This window comes from Bos taurus, chromosome 3 (assembly GCF_002263795.3).
Source record: "Bos taurus isolate L1 Dominette 01449 registration number 42190680 breed Hereford chromosome 3, ARS-UCD2.0, whole genome shotgun sequence".
Classification (NCBI taxonomy): domain Eukaryota; kingdom Metazoa; phylum Chordata; class Mammalia; order Artiodactyla; family Bovidae; genus Bos; species Bos taurus.
This window is the reverse complement of record NC_037330.1, coordinates 116,189,605-116,208,198: the sequence shown is the minus strand read 5'-3', so window position 1 is coordinate 116,208,198 and position 18,594 is coordinate 116,189,605. Positions and strand designations below refer to the sequence as shown.

General features: G+C 47.9%; 1 pseudogene; it reads left to right on the top strand.

Annotated features, from left to right (window-relative positions):
• The first annotated feature begins 651 nt into the window (after positions 1-651).
• On the top strand, positions 652-2,127 carry LOC100335382 (histone-lysine N-methyltransferase SETMAR-like; annotated as a pseudogene).
• Positions 2,128-18,594: the final 16,467 nt, after the last annotated feature.

The following is an 18,594-nucleotide window of genomic DNA, read 5'->3' as shown; positions in this document are numbered from 1 at the left end:
GCAACACTCAAAAACTACATCTTGAATGAAAGAAGACGCGTACTGTAGACCGCAGATTCATGGGTACATCCTTGTTACTATCACAACCAGCCACTTAGATCTCTGTTTACTTTAGTTCTTGGCCGCTGAATATTCTTGGCACAGAGAGACATGATTTTAGATTGGAGACACGGTGCCTGAGAGTCAGAGAGAGCTTGTTTCTCATGATCTCATTGACCTGGCCCTGTGACACTCAGGTAATTCCCTCAAACTTCCCTGAACTGTTCCTCCCTCAACTGTAAATAACTATTATAAAAAGAAAGGTTATCACTTCTGAGCATTTACTAATACATCAGACTCTGTGCTAATAACCTCCTGAGGTTCCAGAGGAAGCTCAGGTGAATATTGTTATTATGCTGAGCTCTACAGATAAGGAAATGAGCTCTCAGAGGCAGTAAGTCCTTTGCCCAAGGCCACAGCAAAGCTCGGTTCAAGCCCAGAGAGTCGTATTCCAGTGTCCAGCAGAAGTGATCGCAGTTCTGCATTGTTGAACTGTGCCATTTGATCCTGGAATACGTTCTTAAATAAATGCGGTTATGTTATACATAATTTTAAATACACATTTCTAGGTTTATTTATTTTGCTAATGACTTATTACTTGCTCTTTATTTCATAAGTCTTTTTGACTATGAAATGATGTCAGACAAAAAGCAAATTCAAGCAGTTTTCTTCTTTGAGTTCAAAATTGGTCATAAAGCAGTGGAGACCGTGTGTAACATCAACACATTTGGCCCAGGAACCGCTAACAAAGGTGCAGTGCCGTGGTGGTTCAAGGAGTTCTGCAAAGCAGACGAGAGCCTTGAGCATGAGGAGCGCAGTGGCTGGCCATCGCAGGTTGACAGTGACCACCTGAGAGCAACGACAAAGCTCATGCTCCCACAACTACGTGAGTGCCACACTGTGTTAGTCACTCAGTCGTGTTCGACTCTGTGACCCCTCGGACTGTAGCCCGCCAGGCTCCTCTGTCCATGGGGATTCTCCAGGCAAGAATACTGGAGTGCTTTGCCATGCCCTCCTCCAGGGGATCTTTCCAACCCAGGGATCGAACTCAGGTCTGCTGTACTGCAGGTGGATTCTTCACCATCTGAGCCACCAGGGAAGACCAACTACATGGGAGAAGCTGCCAAAGAACTCAACGTCAACCATTCTATGTTCATTTGGCATTCGAAACAAACTGAAAAGGTGAAAAAAGCTCAGTAAGTGGGTGCCTCATAAGCTGAGGCAAAAAAAAAAAAAAAAAATCGTCATTTTGAAGTGTCATTTTCTCTTATTCTATGCTACAAAAACGAACCCTTTCTCGATCAGATTGTGACATGCAATGGAAAGTGGATTTTATATAACAACCAGTGATGACCAGCTCAGTGGTTGGACTGGGAAGAAGCTCCAAAGCACTTCCCAAAGCCAAACTTGCACCAAAAAAATGTCCTGGCCACTCTTTGGGGGTCTGCTGCAAGTTGGGTCCACTATAGCTTGCTGAATCCCAGCAAAAGCCATTACATCTGAGAAGTATGCTCAGCAAATCAATGAGATGCACCAAAAACTACAATGCCTTCGGCCAGCATCGTTCAATAGAAAGGGCTCAATCCTTCCTCATGACAACACTCAACCATACATTGCACAACCAACGCTTCAAAAGTCGAATTAACTGGGCTACAAAGTTTTGCCTCAGCCGCCATATTCACCTGACCTCTCACCAACCAACGACCACGTCTTAAAGCATCTCAACAACCTTTTTCAAGGAAAACACTTCCACAACAAGCAGGACACAGAAAATGATTTCCAAGAGTTGTTGAATCCCAAGGCATGGGTTTTTACCATAGAGGAATAAGCAAACTTATGTCTCATTGGCAAAAATGTGTTGATTATAATAGCTCATATTTTGATTAATAAAGATGTATTTGAGCCTATATAATGATTTAAAATCCGCTGTCTGAAACTGCAGTTACGTTTGCACCAACCTAATTCTAGACCACATGATTTCCCCGGGAAAGGAGGCATTTGAGTTAACATCCCTCCATCTGTCAGGGTTTCTCTCTGCCCACCCATCCAACTACCAACTCATCCACCCACCCACCAGCCTATCTGGCATCCATCCACCCTCTCTTTTAGCTATATCTATCCTCCCACCCACTTACCACCCCACCTACCCACCCACCCACCAATCCATCCACCTATTCCTTCATCCACCCACCCACTCCTCTGCCCATCCATCCGCCCATCCGTCACCCATCGGCCTGCCCACTCATCCATCCACTCTCTTACCTGCTCACCTGAGGAACTGTATTTACAGATAATTTCGTGAAACACCTTTCCAGTCAGAGAAGGCGCTGGCAGTGCATGTCCTACTAGAATCCAGCTACTGGTGGCATCTTTGGACTCAAAGAACGGTACTTTGTGACTTCATCAGCTACACCAATTACTTGGAATTTGAGATGACAGAAAACTGGCCAGAGAAACAAGCAAGCAAACGTGAAATCCATCACGAAACACAAGAGCTTCTAGGTGGTGGGTTGGGGAGCAGAGGGGAATAGAATGTATTTTCTAATACAGACAGTTTGGGGACTGTCTTCAATGCCTTCAGATGTATTCAGTGCTTGAATTTTTCAAAAATTGAGGATTTGACGGGCAGAAACACAAAATGCAGTTTAAAAGGACAAATAAAAACCATTAGCATCCTCTATAAGTATTTCTTGCAGATAGCAATGAATATATACCCCTCTCTCCATCCTGCACTGCGTGCTCTGGGGAGCCCCCAAAGTCAAGCCACACAGCTCCCGTCTTTGGGGAGCCTTCGTTTCTTGGGGAAGAGAAAAAAGCTTTATCTTGACAAGAAAACAGTGGAGACAGGTATGAAGAAGTGGTACTGGTGTCAAGGGCAATGAAGTTTATTTGTCGAGATGGTTGGGTCCTGGGTGTGTACAAAACAATGGAGGGATCTTCTCGGGAGACAGGAAGCCTTAAGGTAGAGCTTTGCTGCTCACTCAGAGAAGAAAGCCCAGCTCCGCAAGAGGCTAAACAGTCACACTCTGCCTCGTGGCATCCTTGCCAGCCTTGCCCTTACCAACAGCAGTGTGAGCAGAAGCCTGGAGAGCGACCCTCTCCTCCCCACCCCCACCAGGCTCCATGGTTGACCTTCAAGGCTGAAGGCGGGGTGCCCACTGCACCCTCACCCTGGGGAGCTGAATGCAGGCCTCGGGGAGCTGAGACCTGTCCTGGACCAGGGGTCCTGGGGCTCACTCCAAGTGCAGCGTCCACTCCATGCCCTGGGCCTCAGCTGCATTTTCTGGCATTTTAGTTCACTTGTTTTTCAACCCGTTACCATCAGATCTTGCTGAACGAGCACCCTAGGATTTGTAATATGATCCTCACTTTCTTTGGTGCAAACATTTTTTTATTCTTTCACAATAAATGGGTACTATGAGAGGATGCGCTTAGATATCTTCCCTACAGTTCAGACTTGGAGTTCCTTAAGGGCTGGAGTCTTGATCTCTTCCCCGGACCCCCGGCCTGACACGCTCAGGCTCTTAGACAGCCTGTCGTTGGTGTGCGTACATGCATGTGTGCATTTACAACAGCTTTGTTGAGATTTACATGCCATACAATTCATCCATCGCAAGTGTACAATTAAGTGTCTTTTAGCAGATTTACAGATCATGAGAGTTAATTTTAGGACATTTTCATCATCTCAAAAAAAAAAAAAATCCTGTATTCTTTGTTATCAACACGCCTTCCTCTTATGCCTCCAGCTGGTAACAATCACTAATCTTTCTTTCTCTGTGGATCTGCCTATTCTGCACATTTTGTACAAATAAAATCATGGAATGTGTGGCTTATTTGCCACCAGTTTCTTTTGGTGAGCTTGTTTTCAAGGTCCATCTGTGTTGGGTTGGTACCTATTCCTTTTTATGGTTGAATAGTACTCCGTCATATGGATAGACCACATTTTGTTTATCCACTTATCAACTGATGGGCATTGGAATTTTTCTACCTTCTGACCATTATAAGTAAAGCTGCTATAAAAGACACACATTTTTGAGTGAATGTAGGTTTTCATTTCTCTTGAATTGCTGGGTCATGTGGTAAGTGTTTCACCTTTTAAAGTATCTCTGTGTTTAACCGTAACTTTTGTATTCCAAAGTAGCTGCACCATTTTATACAGTGGATTCTCACTTGCCCTCATACTCGCCAACTCTGATTATCATCTGATTCACAGATGTGTCTTGAGTGAAGTCCTAGGGATGATGAAGGTTGACAGACTCCCGCAGGATATAAGAAGCAAGTTCAGACTCTAAGCTGGGGTTCATTCCCTGTGATTCTTAGCCTTTTGTGCAGATCCAGCTTGGCCATGTGAGGGTGAGAGCTCATCAACTTTCTTTTACCTATGGGTCCCCATCTTGAGAATGTGCCAGACTTTGCTCATCTTACCATTCCCCATTTTCTGACCTCCCCCGAACCTCCATCCTCTTTCCTCAGACTTCAGTTCACCATTCAAGGCTTCCTGCTTTCAAAACCTCACATTATGCATGCAAGTGTGGGCAGCCCTCCGTGGCACCAACACACTAAGGTTAGTCCTGAGTGTGACTGGCACCATAGAGACACGGGAAAAGCACTGACACGCAGCTGGAGTCCCAGCTCCACCTGATTATCCAGCAAGGTGAGTCTCCCCATTTGATCCACACAACTCCCCCCCAAACCCAATGCCACAAACACAGCTGCTTGTGGAGAATGAATGAGTGATACTGAAAGTCAGGGAATGCGGTCATCTGAACAGACAGCAAACTTACCAAGCTCCTTACCAGGATGAGGCCTGAGAGGCTTCAAGAAGAGTGAGGGCCACCGGGTTACCTATAACTTTCAGGTACTGCTGAGCACAGATGAGCGCCTCCATCCATTCCTGAAGTCACCATGCTGGAGAGGAGGTTGGGGGCCAGCAGGCAACCTCGGAACCACGTGCTCTGTTCCAGCCCACCTTAGGGAAATCAGCAGAGACTGCTGAATGAATTACTTTGCACAAGGAATTCCAATGTTCAGGATTTGAATATCAGCTCAAACTGTGGATCATATTTCCTCTTGTAAAAACCATTACTGGTGATAAAATTTTTTTTGGAATCATCATTTTATAACTGACTCCTGGTTCCACTAGTCTCTTGGTACAGACAAAAACTGCAAAGGAACCTCGCCTGGCACCCTCGTCTGTGGTCCCACCATGACCAAGGCCACCTGCAACAGAGCTGCACCAGCAAAGGGAGGAATCTGGAAACAAAGCAAACAGTCTTAATCCATGAGAAAACTTTATCACAGCTTTTCCCAAGAAATCTCGCTTAGAGTGGTAAAACCGCAGGACGGTAATAGGTATTAAATAACAAAAGAGCCAAAAGAGCCCTGGGCTCAAACAAGCTTGTAAATCACCAATTAAGCCCAGTTTTAAAAGGTTTATTTACTGCAGCATTTTTGGGGGGTGGTTTTTAATACTGCGATGTGAATTATGAATCTCCAGGAGGAGAATGTAACATGCAATATTTCCCAAACTCATGTGACCACAGAAACCATATTTTCAAGCCCAACTAGGGGACTGTGTGTCCACAGGTCACCAGGATGTTGTGTGGCAGGATGTAAAATCCAGAGATGGAGCAAAGTTCACAACACTTTCCAAGAGGGAAGATGAAAACCCATAATCCTCGTGCCCAAATTTCAGCCCAGCTCACTTATTCACCCTCAATCACATGATCAGATAACACATATCCTGCTATTCTATTGTTTGAAGAATGCAGATTCACTGTTTTTGTAAACCTCATTTGGCATCATTGAACCAACGTGTGTTTTAATTTGTTTGTTTCAAAGGCCTTGTTTCATAAAGAAACAGGTTTTTCCCACAATGAATTTTATAGTATTCCTTCCCACCCTGGGTTTTCTGCAAGACTATTCAGAGCTGGAACACCAGAAAATGCCCTTGTAACTGAGAGGGCCCAGTCACGAGGCCACTATGGCCATGAGGTGTCATTCCCGGGAACGCAGACGGACAGCTGTCAGCACACAAGACAGGCTTGGCATTCCTTCGTGAAGAACAGGGGGCAAGGCAGTGATCTCAGCCAGAGTGTGCATCTCGGTGCTAACTGCCAACGTGACAGCATCAGAGCAACTCCAGTGGGTCCCAGCTGCCAAGAAGGCTTCTGTTCTGATCAACGCAGAGAATTCCATGTGAAGAAACATGGAATTTTGTGAAATGGATGAAATTGGTAAATGACACAAAACTGGAAAGAGCATTTAATATTATAGCATTTGGCAGGAGTGTGTTGATCTTCTGGGACTGTCATAGCAAAGCACTGACCACGTGGGGGCTTAGAACAGCAGGAGTTTCTCCTCTCTCATTCTGGAGGCCAGAGAGCCAAGATCAAGGGTTGGCAGGGCTTGCTCCTGCTAAAGGCCCAGGGAGGGTCCTCTTGCTTCCAGTGGGCTCCTGGTGGTGACCCTCGCCTTGGGCCTGAAGCTGCCTCATTCCAGGGTGCAGTGGCATCCCCCTGTGCCTGTCCCTCTTCTTCTAAGAATACCGGTCCTTAGATCACGACCCACCCTTGTCCGGGATGACCTCATCTTGACTTCATTATACCTGCAAAGAGCCTATTTCCAAGTCAGGTCACATTCACAGGCACAGGGGTGGAGATTTGAAGGTCTGTTTAGTGGGGTCATAATTCAACACCATGACCAAGAGAAAGCCTCTGGAAGTCTCGGTAACTAGATAAAAAGGAGTGAAAATACATGAAGAAATTTAAAAGTGATCATGTAAAGGTCTGTCCTTGGGTTCAAACATACACCTAAACATGTATACAGTAAAAAAGATTCACCTGGAAGAAACATGCATGTGAAAAGGTTATGTATGTTGTCCAGCTGCAAAGCTCCTGTGGGTTGTCTGCAATGTGCTAGTGAGAGGCCAGCAGGGCATGAGTGTGGTGTCTAGATCAGAGGCCATGGTCATCTCAGCCCCATCCCAGAAAGTGCAAACCCAAAGCACCAGGGTTATCAGCGAACACCAGACCCCAAGAAGGCAGGCTGACCTACGTGAGAAGGAAATCCCAAAATGAGGGGATGCATGCGCACGTATGGCTGATTCACTTTGCTGTACAGCAGAAACCAACACAACATTGTAAAGTAAATACACTCCAATACAAACTAATTTAAAAAAAAGAAGGCAGTCTGGAGGGTGTTCAGAGGGCATCTCTGGTGAAGTCCAAACCCCAGGATATATATGAAATGAAAGGGAAAACGAGTAACGATGGGGGAGAAAAGACCTAAGGGGAACAAGAGAACCATCTTCAAATACTTGACGGGCAGACATGCAGAACGACTTTGAACTCATTGCTTTTCATCCTCTGGGCTAAGATCAAGTATTGCACGGGGACTTCCCAGGCGGCGCAGTGGTAAAGAACGTACCTGCCGGTGCAGGAAGCACCAGAGACTCGGGTTCGATCCCTGGGTCGGGAATATCTCCTGGAGAAGGGAATGGCAACCCACTCCAGTATTCTTGCCTGGAAAATCCCGTGGACAGAGGAGCCTGGCAGGCTACAGTCCTTGGGGTCTCAAAGAGTCAGACATGACTGAATATCTGAGCACCAAAACCTTTATTGTTAGTGGTAATGGGGAGGTGGGTGTGAATTTAATATACAACCCAGTTTGGGGGCTGCTGACATGGAGGAACTTTCAGGTGGAAGGTGGGTGAGCCCTCTCATGGGATCCATGTAAAGAGAATCTCCACCCACAGATCCCGTCTTTCTCGGTTTCAGGAAAGAAGAAAACATCGAGTGGAGCTGGGACGCCTTCCCGCTTTGCCCAGTGAGGCTCCCAGTTTTGTCTGCACACCGATGAGCTCCCCCAGAGGAACCCATCAGATGCCAGGGTGATGGTCCCAGGACCCAGGGAGAACCAGCATAATTCGCCTGAGGTAGCAAGTCTCCAATCTATCCTGCAGACCCTTACCAGTGAAAATGGGGTCAGAGACTGTATTCCAACAATCCACTTTTAGTACCTGTGGCTGCCAGGAAATTCAGCTGAATCTTGTTAAAATCAATCTTGTTAAAATCAATTTGACAGCACCCCTCAAAGCTGGAAGCCTAGGGCTCAGTGCTGCCAATGGGCTGAAAAAATCTGGCCACCTTCCCGGTAACCTGAGAGGGTTTGGGAGAGGTGAGGATGGAGGTTCAGGTAGGTATGCAGGGTGCAGTGGGGATTTCTAGCTGTGCCTTCATAGATGGCCAGGTGCCCACAGTTCTGTAAACGGTGAAGATTTTTCAAATACATATGTACATGCATACGGACACACATATACTGAGTCATTCAGTCATGTCTGATTCTTTGCGACCCCATGGACTGTAGCCCACCAGGCTCTTCTGCCCATGGAATTTTCCAGGCGAGAATACTGGAGTGGGTTGTCATTCCTACTCCAGGGGATCTTCCCAACCCAGAGATTGAAACAGTGACTCCTGCATCTCCTGCATTGGCAGGTGGATTTTTACCACTGGAGCCGCCTGGTGAGCCCCACATACATACGCACATGCATACATGATCAGTGGTATCGGCCTAGAGGTTATCGCAGGCAATCTTACCTGTGTTACACATTAGGATCTTGGATAACAGTTTCGTTTGCTGCTTAAGTTTTTAAAAAAGCAATTTAGTCCTAGAGAAATGGACTGAATCAAGCCCTGTGAAACACAGCAGTGTGCTAAATATGTGATGGGAAAAAAATGAATTATGGCAGGAACAAGCAGAGGGTGAGTGAGAATTCCTCCCTCCACTGGCTGTAAATGGGGTAGACGGGGCTGAAGATTTGGGCTAATGAGAAAAAGCATAGGTTAAATCTCTGGGCTCATATAGGGCCTGTCTGTGGTCACCCGGGGCTAAAATGTCCCCTCCAGTGACCTCCTGCTCAGACACCTGGACACACAGGAAGGGAGCACAGGAGAGTTACTAATAGGAATTGGCCGGCCAGTTTTAGTCACTTCCTCCCAAATAAGGCATCTGTGGGTGGCCCTCAGTGAGTTTCAGGCAGCGAACGTCCATTCACGTGTTTTCCTATTTTTGTTGTTGTTGTTCAGCCGCCAAGTTGTGTCTGACTCTGCGACCGCATGGACTGCAGCGCCCCAGGCTCCTCTGTCCTCCACTATCTCTGGGAGTTTGCTCAAACTTGTGTCCATTGAGTCAGTGATGGAGCTGGCCCTCTCATTCCTCCCAGCCACACCCCCAATCAGGCGTCAGCACGCTAGTTTCTATTAAGGGCAGACAGTAGATATTTTGGGCTTTATGGACCCTATGGTCTCTGTCACAATTATTGCACTCTGCTACTGAAGCATGATTGCAGACAATTCATAAACAAACGGGCATGGCTGCATTCCAATAAAACTTTATTTATAAAAACAAAGGATGGGCCAAATTTGTCCCATGGGCTGTAATTTGCTGACCTTAACTTAGTTCTCCACCTCTCCCTGAACCTGGTATTTTTTTCCCTTCCCCTTCTAAGCACGTGTCCTGCAGTATATCTAAATACTTCTCCGGATGTCGGTACTGATCTGTGGGGCACAGAGGGCTGCCAGACGCCATACATGGTGCCCAGTTAAAACTGAATTTCAGAGAAGCAACTGCAAGTCTGTTTCAGGGTAAATATATCCCGCACATTGCATGAGATATACTTACAGTAAGAAAAAATTGTGTTTATCTGAATTCATATTTAGCTAGGCAGACTCTGTGTTTGTTGGCTTAATCTGCCAACCCCAGGGAAGGAAATTTTAGCTTGGGAAGTGGCATGCAACCAGCGTGCCTGGATGCAGGAAGCTTATTCCTGGCAAAGTTGGACTAGTCTGTCCCATGGAGCCTCATCACAGACTTAGCAGGGCTTCCCGGGTGGCTCAGTGGTAAAGAATCTGCCTGCCAAGGCAGGAAACTCAGGTTCCATCCCTGGATCAGGAAGATCCCCTGAAGAAGGGAATGGCAACCCATTCCAGGGCTCTGGCCTGGGACATCCCATGGACAGAGGAGCCTGGCAGGCTACAGCCCATGGGGTTGCAAAGAGTCGGACAGGACTTAATGACTAAACAGCAGCAGCAGCAACGAGAGAAGACATGGAAAGGAAGAAGCATCATGTGGGAGCGCAGAGCCGGGCTTCAGCCCCCGCGACCCTGCGGACAGTGGCCTGGGGACGTGACAGCCAGCCAGGCTCAGAGTCTCGGGGGACCCTGGGAACTCGAACTTGCCTGCTGGGCCATTCAGTCTGCCCTGCCCTGCTGCTGCTGCTGCTAAGTCGCCTCAGTCGCGTCCGACTCTGTGCGACCCCACAGACGGCAGCCCACCAGGCTCCCCTGTCCCTGGGGTTCTCCAGGCAAGAACACTGGAGTGGGTCGCAATTTCCTCCTCCAATGCATGAAAGTGAAAAGTGAAAGTGAAGTCGCTCAGTCATGTCCGACCCCATGGACTGCAGCCTACCAGGCTCCTCCGTCCATGGGATTTTCCAGGCAAGAGTACTGGAGTGGGGTGCCATTGCCTTCTCCCTGCCCTGCCCTAGACGGGAGCAAAGACTGTTTCCTCACAGAGTCCACCATCCCACACCATTTCTGATGCTCCAGGCTCTAACCTCAGGGGTGCACCCCTCCCCTTGTCATAACAACTTCACTCTTTGCTTTTTGTAAGAAATAAAATGCTATGAACATGCTCACCCTTTATCCCTTTCTTCTCTCCTAGTGTTCAATTTAGTTATTGAAATGCGCTGCATTGGTAGATGAAAATGTAGCGCATTATAAGTATGTCGATACACAGGTTGAATAAGCGATAATACATTTCCCAAGCGTAAAAACTTAACTTCTTGACTCTCAGGAAGATGTTGTTATTTTCACTACCTTTCAGTTAGGGAAACTGAGGCACGGGGAACTAAAGACCCTGAGCAGGTGGACACAGTCAGCAGGAGGCGGGGGTGGGGTTGGGGTAGGGGGGTGGGGAAGGCAGGCTCAGGACCCAAGGAACCTGACCTCTGAGCCCAGTGAAGCCACGCTACACCCTCCAAAAATTACCTAAACATTTCTATTTTTCAATATCTGAGTCCTAATGGTTTGTTTTAACCATGGCATTTGTGTCCTTTTAATTATTATAGAAAAAATTTTAATGTAAACATTAAAAGTGCCAACAAAATATAGGAACTTTTAACTTTGTGGTTTCTTACTTTATTACTTTTACTACTTTCTAGATTGTTTTCTATGAACAGGGGTGTGTATGTGTGTGTGTGTGTGTGTGTGTGTGTGTGTGTGTGTGTAAACCTTCAGTACATACCCTTGACAAAATTGAGACATCCCCTCTCTTTCTTTCTGATCTTCTACCTGGAAAGCTGCAGGAGTCTAAGGCCTCGAGCTCAGGAAAGGTCTGGAAATGCTAACTGCATGGGGGCCGGATCTATGCACATTTCAGCGTGAGTTCAGGGGAGAGGCATCCCACCCCAGCCATCTGGAATCCCAGCGGCTCCGGGATCAACAGGCCAGCAGGTGCAGAAAGAGCAGGAAGTGGGAGCCCAGGATGCCAAGGTCGTCCAGGTGCAAACTGCTCTCCCGTTCCTCACCAGGCCCTTTGTGTGCCAAGGGAATAATGCTGTCCTGGCTCCTGCGTCCCGCATCCTGCATCCCAAATCCCGCCAACTCTCCCCCCAGCTGGCGGCTCTTCTCCCATCGTTTCCTTCCCATCCCCAGGGTTCTGTTTCCCTCTGCTCTGAGACCTTTTCCCACCCTGACCGTGAGAAGCAGGTGCAGTCTTTGTCTTTAGCTGCCTCCCTAAGCCTCCCCCAGAACACGCACGTGGGGGATCGGAGCCCCCTGCCCACTCAGTCCCCTGACCCTGGAGTCTTCCTTCTACCAGGGCAAGTGGAACTCACAGAAGGGACTCCAGAAGAAGCATCTCATGACTGCCTCATCTTTCCCCCACGACCTCTGTCCTTCAAGGTCACAGAAAGTGCCCTTTAACTTGTCTTCACCCTGGGGCTCATGGACCAAAAGTCACAGCAGAACAACAACAACATGGGGTGCCGGACAGGAACCAGAAAAGTGCCGACTCCTGGGCCTTTTATTCTGGAAGTAATCACTTGCTGATGCCAAGTAGAAGCTGGATCCCAGGACGGAAGCGGGTGGGAAGGGAAGAAGGGGAGAAGCTGCCATCAAGTGCTGGACTAGACCCAGTGCCATGAAGCAGGACAGCGGTGAGGACCATGATGGCGCTGGGGGCCGGGTTCCCTCACCCCCATCATCCACTCGCTATCCCCCACTGCTCAGCCAACATTCACTCAGCCAGGTGCGTGCGGGGCTTTGAGTGCAGCTGAAGCAGGGAGCAGCCGACTTGCTGCTCCTCCGGGAACCCTGGGCACAAAAAGGTGGGTGCCAGCAGAGAGAGGGGACCCCTGAGACCACTTCCCACCCGGAGATGCCCCAGGTGGAGCCAGGTGGCTGAGGTTTGAACCCCACCCTAAGACTCGCTGCTGGAGAAACTGGACCAAGTTCCTTACACGCTCAAGACTCCAGCCTCCGCATGCGGAAACGGGTTCTCAACTCACGTCATCTAAAGCATGGTTCGTTTCCCTCTCTGTGTCCTATCTCCCCAAGCTTCAGCTACTCTGCCTACTTTTAACCCAGCGTTTCCACGTTGATAGTTTCCTTTTGCTTTTATTTAGACGCTCGTTCAGGACTAGTTCATGGGCTCCCCTGGTGGCTCAGATGGTACATGTCTGCCCTCAATGTGGGAGAGCTGGGTTCTATCCCTGGGTTGGGAAGATCCCCTGGAGAAGGAAATGGCACTCCACTATTCCAGTATTCTTGCCTGGAAAATCCCATGGAAAGAGAACCCTGGCAGGCTACAGTCCATGCGGTTGCAAAGAGTCAGACACGACTGAGCGACTTCACTTTTTTCTTTCTTTCAGGTCTGAGAAAACACATCCCTTCTGCTGAACCCAGGGCATATGCCCGGCAGTAGTCAGGTCCATCCGGGGAGAACACCGGAGTCCAGCAACCTTGCTCCTGTCCTGCCTTCGCCTCCACAGACACCCCATTCTAGGGACCCACAAAGCAGCGGGGACAGTTAACAGATCTCCCGAAGCCAAGCCATCCTGGGGGAAGCCTTCTCCTCATGGCAGGCTGGAATTCAGGGGCTAAAGGCCTGAGCCATTAGACATAGCTCTCCTTCCCCAGGACGGAGCTGCAGCATCCTTAGGGGTCCTTGGAACCCTCCACCCAAGTAGAAAAAAAGCTCCTTTCCCAGCAGACTGGTACCGAACCCAGAGATGCCTTGCTCACAAGCTGTCGGTTTCCTCCTGAACAACATGTTTACTGAAACCAGCGTTTATTTTCCTGATGGGATCCTGAAAGACGGAGGGAGCCGAGGAGACGAAACACGTCTGGTGGGGAAGCGGCGGGGTCGCCCGAAGCGCTGACTGTACAGTCAGCCTCCGCCTCGGTCGCTCCATAGACGGAGTCTGGAACAAATTGCAATATTTAATGCACAATTATGGTTTTCAATAAATTGTTCCCAGATGGCTTGGGGAAGCAGCATTAAGCAGAAAACAAGGAGTGATCAGATTTTAATGAATTTTGTTTCTTTTGCCTTGTTTCCTTCGTAAATCCTAGTTGAAGCTGTGGTTCAAGAGTGTTATCAGCTACAGGGGTGTGTGTGCATACATGTGTGTAAGGCATTAGACACACCTGAATATTTAATACACACAAGTGCATGTGCAAGGAGCATGTGCTGTGCGCTGTGCTTAGTCGCTCAGTCGTGTCTGACTCTCTGAGACCCCATGGACGGTACTCTCCAGGCTCCTCTGTCCACGGGATTCTCCAGGGAAGAATACTGGAGTGGATTGCCATGCCCTCCCCCAAAGGATCTTCCCAACCCAGGGATCAAACCCAGTCTCCCGCATTGCAGGCAGATTCTTTATAATCTGAGCCACCAGGGAAGCCCACGTAATGAGCATACGTGGATAGAATGGTCTGTCCACCTATATATTTCATTTATTCAGCAGCTTTTGTGTGCCATGATTTGTGCTCAGTTATATTTACTGTATTCCTCACTATTCTGCCAGAAAGATGACGCTATTCCCATTTTAGAGATAAGAATGTTGAGGCTCTGAGAAGTAACTTGTCGAAGGCGATCAAAAAACTAGTGATGGAAGTAGTAAGTGGACACCCGCTCCATGTACCTAACAAGTGCATTTTATCCTGTATAGAGCACATGGTTAATACATCAGATGGACAGGCAGAGTGACGATAGATCCAGATAAACACACCATTGGAGAGAAGGCACCCGCCAGGGTCTCAGCCCACCAGACTGTGCACACGCCTGAACTCTGACCCCGTTGCTGGGAAACTTCTGCCCTCTGGCAACTGCGTGGCTGCTCCTCTCATCACTGGCCAAGCTTAAATGTCATATCCCAAGCTGCCTGCCCAAGCCCCAGTCTAACACTCCCAACTTCTCTATCAGATCACTCTATCGTCACAGCTGTATCTCTGTTTAATAATTGTCTCATCTATCCTAAAACACACTGCAGGAGGCCAGGGGCTTTGTTTATCTTGTTTATAGTTCAGCCTGTGAATCCTGCATACTTATTCAATACATAAATGCGGGCCATGTTGGTCTCTCCCCCACTACCTGCTGTGTGTTTGGGGGTTTGAGGGGCAACTGCCAGGCGCCCCTCCTGCTGGTCTTTGGGCCCCCGTAGTTGAGGTGGCTCTGATTCGGGCCATGTGCCTCCTCCCACGTGGGTCTTGGGACCAGCATTTGGGGCACTCGGTGGTTTTCTCCCCTCGGTCAATGAGCAGAGTGAAACACTGGCAGTGAAGACCCATGCCAAGAGTGGGGGAAGTTCTGCTTCGAATCATTTCACACCAGATCAGATGGAAGGGCTGTTCCCACGCTGACACAAGTCCCCTCCAGCCAAGACAGTGCCTTGGTCCAGTGTCTGCTGAGCACAAGTGTTGGTGATTAAGTACCATAGATGTTCAGGCAGCACGTGACACGCAGCCTGGATGAGGTGGCTCATGAGTCCCAAAGCACGGAGCCCACTGGTGCCTGTGGGTGCCCCGAGGATGGATTTTCTACCAGCGCTGGACACACAACACCCCTGGGTGTCATGCACTAGCGGTGCCAAACCCACACCGTAGCCCCAGGCATCTCCCGGCACCTGGAGGGCAGGTACGGGTGTGGACACTTGCTTCCTATGGCCACAGGCAGGCCAGAAAGAGCAGGCTTTGGAGTCCTGGTGAAACTGGGTGTATTTTAACTGTACCACCTGACGAGGTGGGACTCCAGACACTTTTCTTGCCTTCTCGGAGCCAGAACAGCCCCCTTTGCTAAGTGAGTGATGTAACTACTCCCTCTTAGAGGCACAGTGAGGGCTGTGGAGAGAAGTGTGTGCCAAGGTGATCACACCAGACACGACTTAGCAGCCGAGACAGGACCGCCCGGTCCACGCCTTCCCCCAGGCTCAGAGCACCTTCAGAAAAGCCAGGCAGAAGCAGATGCGCAGGTCGCAACCTGGTACTCTGGTTACTCTGGTCTTCGGAGTAAGCCTCTTGGGCTCCGTCAGAGAAGGGGTCCAACTGGGCCCAGTGACAGTCGGTGACCTCCCCGTGACCACCCCTCTTTCCCAGGAGCCTCCAACAGAGAGAACTGCCTCTCATACAGTGGAGACTCCACGGCCCAGAAAGGAGCAGCGGGAATCCAGCTGTTCTGCAACCTCAGGGATCTCCAGCCTGGCCCTCAAGCGAGCATGACAAGGGCATTTGCCCCCAGCCACCGACGTCCACCAAGGTCCCCACTGCGTGGTCAGGCTCGCCTGGCCTCTGAGACTTGTGCCCTGTGTTCCACGCACCTCCAGGCCGGATGATGTGACTCGATGGTTCCACGAATGTGCACCTGGCGGGGGTGGGAAGCTAGTGCCCGTCACCGGCTTTCCAGGACCCAGCAGTGGGTCCCACACTCCAGGGCTGTGAGAAGTATCTGAAAGAATGAGAAGGAAGAGGACTCATCAAGGCCGCTGTGGCATTGATGTATGACCGTCAGTTGGCTCTTCCTCTGTGCAGGTATGTTCACAGGCTTTCTTCATTCTTGTACCAGTCTTTGAAAGTGGTTCTACCATGGTTATTCCCATTTCAGAGATGATGAAACTAAGGTCAAAAGGGATCAGATGACCCACACAGGGTGGGGTAAGTTAGCAGGTAATAGATTTGAACCCATGCACCTTGCCACTTAAAGTCCAATCCTCCACCAACAGAATCTACAACTTATGGGAGTTTGTTGGGAATGCAGAGTCTTAGGCCTCACCCAGGCCCACTGAATTAGAATTTGTCCTCTAATAAGATTATCTTAATTAAATGTGTCAACACTAAGAGCTCTATAGCTTGGTGAAATAACACATTACTTTAAAAAAAAATCATGCATTTGTACAAGATTCACCCAATGCACGAGATGGACCTATGGATTCTAAAGCAACAGATCTGAAAATAGTCAGTGATAGAGTTTAGCTTTCACGTTGCAAATAACCTTTAAGAAATGACCCTTTGTGTGCTTTTAGTGCAGTATCAAATAACCACAATTACCTGAAAACATTATTCAAGTGGAAGTCACTCAGTCATGTCCGACTCTTTGCAACCCCATGAACTATACAGTCCATGGAATTCTCCAGGCCAGAATACTGGAGTGGGTAGACTTTCCCTTCTCCAGGGGAATCTTCCCAACCCAGGGACTGAACCCAGGTCTCCAGCATTACCAGCTGAGCCACAAGGGAAGCCCAAGATTCAAAAAAAAGAAAAAATTGAATAAATCTTCAAGCAGAGAAAGAGTCACTCTTCCTTACAGTAGTGTTCCAGTTAACATGTGCGGGAGGAACAGAAATAGGAAATCACCATTTGCAGCATCAGGGTGACAATCGTTGTACACTGGAGTCACTGGTGGTGCTAACATGTTTGGACAAAAGGATAAGGACAAACAGGGTTTTGAGTAGTCTTGACTCATCTTCCCACAAGATACCTGTTAACCGTAAAAAATAATGACAGTGGAGAGAGCTGACAGGTACCCCCTTAACCAAAGGTCCAGATTAACCACACCCAACATAGGCTCAGCAGGCCAAGGACCCCCTGCTACGACTCGCTGAGAAGGACACAGCAGCACCCTCATGGTATTCTTGCCAAAATACATAATCTCAATAGGATCTTGAGAATCCAAATTGAATGATAGTCTACAAAAAACAAACAAAAACAGGCTAATACTCTTAAAAGCAGTGTTGAGGTCATAAAAGACAAAGACAGGCCAAAAACATGTTCCAGATCAGAGATACTAAGAAATACGAGAGCTAAACTCTGGGCCAGAAAAAGGCCATCAGGGAACAATCGTGAAAATTTGAATAATTTGCATATTAGTTCATAGGGTTGGATCCACAGTAAGTCCTGGTTGTCATCATTTTAGTGTGATTATGTAAGGCCTGGCCATTTGGGGAAGTCAGGGGCGGGTGTTCAGGAACTCTGTGTACTCTTTCTATAATTTTGTTGTTCTAAAACTTTAAAAAAATAAAGAATTGTTAAAAATGTGCTTCATGTGAATAGACTCCAGAGTGGCTCTTCAGAGCCTCGTGTTGTGGTAACTGGAGGGGGGACATCAGGAAGAAATGCGGAACGGTTCCATGAGCTTTTACGGAATTGTTTGAAATTAATTTGAATTATGCCATTAAACAGATGTGCTACACGGAGCATGGACAACTTTTTATTTCTTAAACGTCTACCTACTGCTGCATCAGATGGCATCAAATTAATTATACAGAGTTATCAAGGGACGTGACATAACAAGCCTTGGCACAGTCATACATCATCACAAGTCACACGCAGCCACTGCCAGGCCAGGAGGGGGGCTTCCACCATCCTGGGATCAGATCCAACCTGACAGGCTGGCTGATGACTCTCCACGCACACCTGGAGCACACGCGTGTGTGTCTGAAAACTTAAATGTGAGCACAAAGTGAAAACACCCAAGTGGAGGAGACGTGTCCAAAATCATCAGAACTGGTTAACTGGTACAACTAATTATCCGCACTTGACAGTGGGAGGTATATACAAGGTATGTTTATACATATATTTTATACATTTAGACAGTGTGTGCTATATTTAGAGAATTATTGCATATGTATTTGGGTATTTTATGCAGCATACAAAATAGTAAGACTCATATGTAAGTGGGAGAGCAATCAGTCAGGTGGATGGGATGGATGAAGAAATCAAAGATAGATAGACTGACTTGCATACGTATCTGAAAAATATACAAAGGAGAAAGTTATACTTTCTAAAAAGCAAAATAAGTTAAATGTGTTCTATTGTCTAGTTTGTTCTATTAGAGTGACATTTACTTTCTTTCAAAAAGCAGTGCTTTTTTGAGGATTTACAAAGTACTCTGACTCACTCCTGCCCTGAATTTTATTCCATAAAGAAAGTCTTTACACACAATCAAATCAGAGCCAATCTTTCTTATGGTAAATGCTCAGTTTCTTCAATTAAATAATAGAAG